General features: G+C 43.6%; 1 protein-coding gene across 3 annotated transcripts in view; it reads left to right on the top strand.

The window, feature by feature from the left end:
* Prkag2 (protein kinase AMP-activated non-catalytic subunit gamma 2) overlaps window positions 1–10,390 on the top strand; it is a 303,018-nt gene that overhangs the window by 232,535 nt on the left and 60,093 nt on the right. The window lies entirely within an intron of this gene.

Genomic DNA, 10,390 nt, shown 5'->3' with positions numbered 1-10,390 from the left:
TTTGTGGGAGCTGGAGAGATGGCTCAGTGGTTAAGAACACTGACTGCTCTTGCAGAGGAGCCAGGTTCAATTCCTAATACCCCATGTCAGCTAACAACCATCCAGAAGTCTAGTTTCAGGGGAATCCAGTACCCTCTTCTGACCTCTTCAGGCATTGTACAACATGGTGCCCATGGGCAATACACTCATACACATAAAATAAAAATAATAAAAAAAAAATTTTAAAAAAGGTCTCTATTCTGAGGGCTGTCCTACACCTGCGTTTAGTTGGCTGTGAACCAAGCCTACCCTGATCCATCCTAAGCAGCCGTGTAACACAGCAGAAAGATGACGAAAATCCCCCAGCTATGGAAAGCAGTGGCGACCCCCTGAGGCCCCTCCCTTTAAGCTTGTACAATGTGCTTGCTTTTAATTACTTTGCATGGAATACAGCCAAAGGGGAGGTATTCTGCCTCACACATTTTTATAACTTTTTACCAATTTATAGCCAGCGCTCCCGCAAATGATGTGATTAGAAAGGGCTAAATATTAACAGCAGTCTGTTATTCTGGGAAGGGTTGGCAATCCAGCCAGCGGTAGTGGGAGGAGTAGAAAACGGTGGAGAAAGAGGTTCTAGTAGTTAGGTTGTTCTGTGCATTGCTTTACAACACAACACATGGAAGAAAATATACGGCTTGGATGCATTCTGATTTGAAAAGCTATTTGATGAACAGTACCTTTTCATTTGCAGAGTATCATAAGACAGTACAGGGTCGTCAACCCGGTAGAATGTAGGTATTTAGTGTCCAGTAAATCATTTTAAATACAGGTGAAAAATAGGGCTGGTGAAATGGGTTCAGTGGGTAAAGGCCCCTGCTGATAAGCCTGATAACCTGAGCTCAATCTCCAGAACCCACTGATTCCTGCAAGTTGTTCTCTGACCTCCACATGTGTATGTGCCCAACACAACCATATACACACATACAATAAATTGATTTTATTTTATTTTGTTTAATTCAATGAACAAAACACAAAAACACATTTGGACTTGCTTGTGAAAGATAAGTGCAAACATATTTGAGACCTTGACTAATAGGTTCCTGAGGACCAGGATTTGAAGCGTAATGAGTAATTCTGCTAACCCTGTGCATGGGGGTTGGACGGGGGTGGGGAGGTAGGGGGCCGGGGGCCAGGGAAGTGTTTCCCTGGGTCATCTTCTCTGCCGATTTCTAATCATGCCAGAGGATGTTCGCACAACAGGTATTTTATTAGCCAGTGACAGTGGTTCCTGTCCTATGGCAGATAGCAAAATAGGTATTTTGTTGAATGAATGAATGAATGAATGAATGAATCCAGAAAAAAGGGACTTTTTAGTTTAATCAATTTCCTCCAGCTCTTATTCTATCACACTTCCCTCAAAACAGGCTTGCAGCTGACTTGAACTGTGGTAGTCACTCTCTCCAAAACGACACTGCAAAATAAACCCTTTTTAGAGGAAATCATAAATTAATGTTAGGGAGGAAGTAACTTTATTTTATAGCTTCTGAAATTGTTACTTGGAAAAGTACCAAAGTGAACAAAATCTTTTTGCCAAATATAATCAATCAGAAGACGTAATTGTTAAGGTGTTGAGTATGTTTTTTAGTTTTTAGCAGATTTCTGCATCGCTTTCAATAACAATTGTTTACACTTAAGGGAAAGTAAAATTGGGTGTTGGCAGACACCCAGGAGGCTCTGAGGCAGTCAGGATGTAAAGCTCCACCCATGGCCTCCAGGTTGGGGCAGAGCCCATGGGAGAGAAGCCTTTGCTGTGGGTTCTCAGTACCATCACTTTTCACTTTCAAAATGTCAATCTCAGCACTCAAGGGAAAGTGACACTAATCACTTCTAAATAGGAAAAGGGTCCAAGGGAGGCCTGAACAAGTGGGACAAAGAACTTCTCACCATTTATGGTCTCAAAAACCAAACTGTTTACCCACGAGTTTTCATTGACTACTAACAATGACAATCCACCGAATACTTCTGAATGCCTACTGTGTGTCAGGCTCAAGCCTTAGGAACATGATGAGTCAGCCTTCCCCTTCAGTGAGCTCATAGGACTTAGAAGCAGCAGTGCCCTATGGGACAAATGTTGGCACACAAAATAAAATTACAATTTAAAAAATTCATAAAGGAGACACTTGGAAATTTTTCTATATCTAGAATTTGAGAAAAAATATATATATTATATTTATGACATCTTGATAATTTTCCTATAGAATTCTTAAATCCTGTATCAGAAATTAAGTTATTCAACTAGAAGTAAATAAAGAAACACACAAACAAAAATAAGTATGTTTGCTTGGAGAAGTGACTGACCAGACAAGTTGGGAGATGAAGAGAGAAGGAGCCTGGGGGGAACCAAGGAGCTGGACCAGGAAAGGCTTCCTGGTAAAAACTGGATCCTAAAGCAATGGGTGGGAAGTGACAGGAGGGCAAAGCCACGCTGTCCTTACTGCCCCGCCTGAGCTTACCGCCTACTCCCAGAACAAGCCCAGGAGTCCAGCCTGCTGACACTGTGGCATTAACTCATCTACAAAGTTCACACATGAGACCCAAGTGACTGAGTTACAAAATTTAAACATTGCCAAAATAATCTAATGTTTAAAGTAGTTTTGGGTTTTCTGTTGAGCTACATGCTGCCCACCAACAAGATTCAAGTGCGAGTTCAGGGTCTTGAAACCTGAAATAGGAGCTGTTCTGGGTGGGGGACAAGTGTGATGCCTTGGGAGAAACTAAGATAGCATCAGGTAAGAGGGCACAGGGACAGTTTTAGACTGACTGAGGGGGATGTCAGCAGAAACCCTGATGGAGATGAACTGGAGCAGGCAGAGCCCAGGCTGGGGCACTGTGCACAAGGTTGCCCTGCAGCTGTTTAGAGAAGGCGGGTAGGGAGCACAGAGTGCCCTCCATACCTTGTCCAGACACTGTCTGAGCTTCCCATTCGTCTGGGCCTCGGATGCCCTGGCAGGCCCAAGAAGCTCAGAGACAGTCATAGATGAGCAGGAGCTTTGGTTCTGTGCGCTAAATTATTCAGGACCTGCTTTTCCTGTATTTAAAGTTGATTTATTTCTTACAGTAGCTATTTAAGGTTTGTTTTTTTGTTTTTTTTTCTTTTCTTTTCTTTTCTTTTAAGGCAGAGCAAGCTCACATCGACCTCGGTGCATTAGGGAGTGCTTTTTTGGCAGTCGTTTTATGATTAAGCATTCAGGGTGAAGATTTCCCTTCCAAGACTTATTCAAAATACTGTATTTTCAGCACCTAGGCATAATTATGTAAGAGAAATCTTAATAATTTAGCGTTTTTCACCAATCAGAACACCACACTTGTAATGGCTCTATCTTTTGCAGACATCCTTTCAATAAAATCAGCTCAGAGCAAACTCTTCCTCCCACCATGCTGGAGCCCTGGAGCTCCAGATCAGCTGCAGAGGTCAACGGCAAACTTAGAAAGGTCCCTTGAAGTGACATTGCATGAGACCAGCTAGGGAAACCCCATGTCTTTCTGTCATGATAGAGCCTTCTAGTTCCCCTAGTGGAACTGGCCTAGATTGTCAGTGGTACAGGGTAGCAGGGTTTGTCTGGTTTTTCTTATTCCAACTAGCCCAAGTCCTAATGGACTGAGATGGGATTGTGTCATGAGCCCATGGCCTTCTCCCTCATGGGAACAGAACTGAGCCCTTCCCTCCCCTGACTTTCCCTGCCTGTCCAGAGCAGCTAAAATTAAACCTGGCAAAAGTCTACTGAGACTTTAAGAAAACAATACCATAAAAGGGCAAGTGGAGACCACCAACTTAAATCATTTCTACCCAGGAATCTGATTCTCTTTGGACCCTAGATATGTATGTATGTACATGCCTAAAAGGTTTTGAAAGCCCTCAACTTCTTGCAATTCACTGTGTATAACAGAACAGTATTTCATCTGTCTTTCCCAACTGGTCTGTGACTATCTTTCTAAGGAAGATGTTTTCTTGTTAAGTAAAAAACCCACAGAAAGCCGGGCGTGGTGGCACACGCCTGTAGTCCCAGCACTTGGGAGGCAGAGGCAGGCAGATCTCTGTGAGTTCAAGGCCATCCTGGTCTACATAGTGAGTTCCAGGACAGCTGGGGCTACAGGGAGACCCTGTCTCAAAAAGACAAAAAAAAAAAAAAACCCACAGAAATAAATGTGACTTCACCAACTTACTATATATACGCACTTACCTTTCAGGCTACTGATAATGCCCACTATCAACTTGAACTTGTTTCTGTTTCTTTTGGCTACCCACTTCTATCGTGGCAGCTATGGGTCTCTTTAGCTGGGGACCACTTTATAGGCGTACAGCCTCTCATTTCCTGCCCATGTCTATCTCCCAAGAAACAGCACATCAAGATGACAGGTGAAACCAATATGGTTCCTAACCATTAAAAACCTAAAAGGGCTTTTAAAAAGTTATACCTACGTTGCCTAAAGAACAAGAATTGGGGCTGGAGAGATGGCTCAGCAGTTAAAAGCCCTGACTGCTCTTGCAGAGGACCCAGGTTTGATTCCCAACATCCACATGGCAGCTAACAACCATCCATAATTCCAGTTCCAGGGGGATCCCCCTCTTCTGACCTCCTTGGGCTTTGCATGACACAGCAATATACTCATACACATAAAATAAGAAATAATAAATAAAATACTTAAAAATAAAAAGAACAAAAATGTAAACTTTGAAAACTGAGGATGCTCAAAATTTCCACAGCACATCACTGAACTTTCACAAACTTTTTATTTTAAAACAATAGTAGATTTAGATGTAGCTGCAAGATATAATACAGTTTTTAAAAAGATATACATTTCCTGTGTGCCGTTTACTGAGTTCCCTCCCATGGTAACACCCTGTGAAACTGTACAGTATGGTAGACATTGGAACCCTCACAAAACATGGCAGCTAACAACTGCCCCTAACTCCAGTTCCAGGGGATCTGATGGCCTCTTCTGTCCTCCGAGGGCATTGCACGAAACAGGTACACTTACTTACATGCAGGCAATACACTCATACACATAAAATAAAATAAAAATAATAAATGAAAGAAAATAAAATAAAAAGAAATGGGTTGCTGCTATATGGTACAACATGAACCTGGAAAACATGTTCAGAGTGCAGTCACAAAAGTCCACATGCTGCATGACACCACGTGTAGAAAAGGGGACCAGTAGAGACAGAAATATATTAGATACCTTGGGATGGAGGTGAGTGTTCAGCAGGTAATAAGATTTGAATAATAGTGAGCATGGAGTCGCTGGATAATGGAGAGCTTGTAAACATGGTTGCATGAGTCTGGATACACTGAGAATCACATGATCAAGTGGGTGAGCCTTTTTTCCAATGTGTATGTTTTTAAATCCCAATTGTCAATGCACTTGGCTTGGCTCATGAGGGAAAGGCAGTGTGATATAACAAGCCAGGGTGTGGAAACTGGTACGCTCGAGAGACAGAGCAGTTCCTCCTCCACCAAGGACCCTAAAGTTGTCTACCTCTGACCTCTGACCCCTGGCATACACTAATTAGTTTTCCATTTCTATATGATTGGTTTTTGTTTGTTTGAGACAGAGTCTTACTATGTAGACCAGACTAGCCTTGAACTCAGAGATCTCCCTGCATCTGCCTCCCGAGTACTGGGATTAAAGGTGTGTTTGTATGTACTGGGCAGGAACTGTATTTTTTTTTTATTAAATTTTGTTGTATTTCATACAAAGCATCTCAAACAATCTGAATCATCTTTATAGCCCTGCCCCCACCAGTACCCACCCATAGTCCCCCACTGGAACCCATATATGCTGTTCTGGGTGTTAAGGCCCACTGTGTCAGGCCCATTTCAGTGGGATTCCATCTACTATAAAAACACAAACAGCAAGAAACAAGAACATCTAAACAGTGGCTGCTGTAATAACCTATGAGTGTAAACACAGATGCTTGGATGGTACTTTAGCAGGTGCATCACATCCATCCAACAAAATAATTGCAGTGGTTTCCTGCTGGGGCCTGTATTCTCCCCTGCCACAAGGGGGTAGTCTGGTCCACAGTACCAGATGTGTGTTCCACCCCTAGGAGTGGGCATTTTATCCAATCAAAAATTTGCTGGTTGTACACACACTAGATGCTCCACTATTCCACCAGCAGGAACATCTTGTTTGGTATGTCGATATTGCAACACTCAGGGGTCCATCATTGAGCAGAATTATAGGAGACCAGTCATCTGTATAGCACCTTTTGGCACCATGAAAGCCACCCATCCAGTGGCATGGAGTTTCCAGCTTAGTCCAAACTTGATTTCTCCTTCTCCTGCGCTCACATCATGCAGTGTCTTCAGCAATAGTGTCCCTCCATCCACTTTCGATGTACAACCAACATTACTGGCAATGGCCTTTATTGTCTTGGGGACTTCCAGGGTCCCTCAGGCCAACAGCTCATAGGGAGGCCACCCACCTCTGGTACTGGGTTTTTCATTTAACAACCGTGTTGCTTTCTGGAAGGGCTTTCTTCCATCCCCATAGGTAGGGTTCCTTCTGTGCATAAGGCTTTTTTTTTTTAACTGTGTATCTGGAGAATTTTTCTCCCCTTTATTCCCATAGTTCTTTGAATAACCCTCTTCCCCCCCTTAACTACCCCCCTCTTTACATATTTCTCCCTTAGTAACACCTTTATCCTACAATTCTTCTCTCTCGGGTTCCTTCTTTCCCTTTAACCTTCCTGTTTCCCTTTCATATTCTTGGTCCCTGCAGTTGCATCAGGATATGCACTCACTTATAAGGATTTGGTGCTAGGATCCACAAATGAGTCTGTGTTACTTCACTTAGTATAACAGTTTCTAGATCCATCCATTTACCTGAAAATGCCATTATTTCATCTTTGTTTACTGCTGAATACAACTCCATTGGGTAAATGTACCACTCACTATGTAGATCAGACTAACCTTGAACTCACAGAAATCTCCCTGCCTCTGCCTCCCGAGTGCTGGGATTAAAGGTGTGTGTGTGTGCCTAGCAGGAATTGGATTTTTTGACTCAGCATAATTCTCAGAAGACTTGTCCAAGTTTTCATATGTATCGTTAGTTGACTGTGTGTGTGTGTGTGTGTGTGTGTGTGTGTGTTTTTTTTATATTCCAGTGTAGTATTTCGTGGTACAGATGGATTGCTGTTTTCTAGCCATTTGCCCATTGAATGACACCTGTTAATTTCAGTTGGGACCTCTAGAAATGCAGCTGTGTTGAACATTCATGTATAGCTTTTTGTGTACATGTTTCCATTTCCCTGGAACAACTCAAGAGTGCAAACTGTGTCATTTGGCAGCTGTGTGTAGCTCCGTAAGAAACGGCCAAGTTTTGAGAATGCCATTTTCTTTCTGATTTTTTTAAAGATTTTTTTATAAAGATTTATTTAATTATGGTGTGGGGTTTGGGGTGACTAAGTGCACATGAGTTCAAGTGCCCTCAGAGGCCAGAAGCATCAGATCCCCTGGCTCTGGACTTTCAGGAGGTTGTGATCTGCCCAATATGGGTGCTGGGAACCAAATACAGATCCTCTGGAAGAGCAGTGTGTGCGCTTAACCTCTGAGCCATCTCTCTAGCTCCTCATTCTGTTTTTATGCACACCAGCCATGTAAAAGTGATTGTTTACCTCCACCCTCACCAGTATTTGATGTTGTTACTATTTTTATTTTAGCTGTTCTAGTAAGTGTATATTGGCATCTTGTGTAGCTTTAGTTTGCATTGCCTTAAAGACTTTTTTGTGTCCCTGTTAACCATCTCTGTACTTTTTTCTTTTAGTGAATCACCTCTCCATGTGTTTTGCCTCTGTCCTAACTGGATTTTTTTTTCTTGAGTTTTTAGCATTCTTTTTACATTCAAGACACTAGTTGTTTGTTGACTTCATGGTTTGCAAATATTTTTCCCCATTTATGGGGACTGTTTCTGGTGTCAAGTCTGTTTGCCCAGTCCTGGGTCCCAAAGATTTTTCCTAAAAGTTTCACATTTTATTTATAAATCCATGATTCAGTTTGAGCACATTTTTGGGTAGAAACAAGGCTTACTTTGTAGTGGTTTTGTTTGTTTGCTTTTCTTCTTTTTCTTTCTTTTTTCTGTTTGAGGACCAGTTGCCCCAGCATCATCAGTGCTGTTTTCGTGCATTTACCAAAACTTGTTTTAGCATCTTTGCATTTCTGATTCTCTACTGATAATTATATCTGTTCCTCTGCTAATATCACACAGTCCTGATTACTATAGCTATACTTTTAAGCTTTTTTAAAAGGCATATTTTTTAATATTTTATTATTTTTACGTGTACGAGTGTATTGCCTGTATGTATGTGAGTGTACCTGTGTCATGCAACGCCTCAGAGGTCAGAAGAGGGCCTCCGATTCCCCTGGAACTGGAGTTAAGGACGGCCCTTAGCCGCCATTGTGGGTGCTGGGAATCGAACCCGAGTCCTCGAGGTGCAAGAGCAGTCAGTGCTCTTAACCGCTGAGCCATGTCTCCAGCCCCTAAAAGGTATATGTTTAATTATATATTGTTTTTTTAATTGTGTGTTTATGTGTATCTGCATGTCTGTATGTGCACCATATGCATGCCTAGTGTCCACAGAGACCAGAAGAAGGTGTTGGATCCCCTGGACCAGAGTTACAACTGGTTAAGAGCTGCCACGTGGATGCTGGGAACTGAGCCCAGGTCCTTTCCAAGAACAGGAAACTGCTGAGCCCATCTGTCCAGCCCCCTGTATTTTTTGTTACAATTTTACACATTAACCTTCTTTGCAGAGATTGTAAACAGCTTTTTTTTTCGGTCTTTTTGAGACAGGGCCTTCCTGTAGCCTCAGCCGGCCTGAATTCGCTATGGAGTCACGGCTGGCCTAGAACTCACAGAGATCCACCTGCCTCTGCCTCTCGAGTGCTTGGATTAAAGGCGTGTGTCATCAAGCCCGGCATGTAAACAGCATTTTTATATCAGCTTCTACACATTTATTGCAATTATACAAGAACGTAGTTGATTCTTGTGTGTTGATCTATATCCTATGATGTTGCTGAACTTATTAGATGTAGGAATTTTGTTTGCTTGTTTGCAGATTCTTTTGGATTTTGTGCATGGATAACCTGTCATTTGAATGGTTTCATTTCTTTCCAATCTGTGACTTTTTTTTAGTATAATATTGTTCTTTGAGAATTTCATACATGTATACAATGAATTTTTTTTAAAGATTTACTTTTATGTGTATGAGTATTTACCTGCATGTATGTTTGTGGACCATATGTATGCCTGGTGCTGGTGGAGCCAAAAGAGGGCATTGGATTCCCTGGAGTTGGAATTATGGAAGGTTGTGAGCTGCCATGTGGGTGCTGGGAACTGAACCCAGGTCCTCTGCAAGAGCAGCCAGTGCTCTTAACTACTGAGTCATCTCTCCAGCCCCCCAATACAGTGTATTTTGATTATATTTCCCCCTCCCCCTTCCAACTCCTCCCAGATTCCGGTCCTCACATCCCCTCCAAACCTGTGTCTATTATTCTGTTTTCTTGCAGGAACCAGAACTTTTAGTGGTTAAGTGGTGAGAGTCGCACCTTGCTCCGCAATATCTTGCTCCCCAACGAACCACTCAGTTTTCCATTACAAAGCATGACAATCTGTAGATTTTTATCACAAAGTATCTTACCAAAACTCCTTTTTTGTTCTGAGAGGGAACGTTTTAGCCTTAGGGATTGCCCCATCTCAGGTGGCTAAAGAAGTCTCACCACTTCCTGCTCCAGGCTTTTAAGAATGACAGGACAATTCCTCTGTAGACGTTGGTGCCCTTTGCAGCCCTAATCAGCGCCAAAAAGACTTCAGGAGGAGGCCTTCCCAGGCTGCAGCCAGCCCAGGGCCTCTCTAGACCCGGCGTGTATTGGCTGTGAGGCCTGCAGGCTCGAGGCCCCGCCCCGCCCTGCCCTGCTGCTCCGGGCGGCAGACCGCTGCCAGCCTCGCTGCCTGCCAACCCGAGTTGGCGGTAGGACAGTCTCGGATACCCAAATCCGGGGTGACAGGAGTGCCCAGGGCCAGATTTAAATTGTGTGAACTTCTGGCAGCAGCTCCTGCAAAGGAGAAGAAAGACTAGGCCTCGAGCAGAGGAAGCGAGTTAGGACTTCCACGGCTGGGGAAAAAAAACTGGTAGCGCCGGAGCGCTGCAGCCCTAGAGCGCAGCAGCCCCGAGGCAGCCACACAGCTTCCTTTTAAGGGAGTCGGGGACGCGCCGTGCAAAGTGAGAACCGGGAGCCGTGGGAAGGCAGCAGCCCACGAAGCCCCGGGGTGCCGTGCGCGCCTCCGCCGGGGCCCCCAGCTCGCCCCGCCCACCCCACACCTGCGCAGGTCGGCCCGCGGGCGG

Source organism: Nannospalax galili, unplaced genomic scaffold, assembly GCF_000622305.1.
Source record: "Nannospalax galili isolate Female #2095 unplaced genomic scaffold, S.galili_v1.0 scaffold302, whole genome shotgun sequence".
Lineage (NCBI taxonomy): Eukaryota > Metazoa > Chordata > Mammalia > Rodentia > Spalacidae > Nannospalax > Nannospalax galili.
Note: the sequence above shows the minus strand (reverse complement) of the source record. Positions and strands in the feature narration are given on the sequence as shown.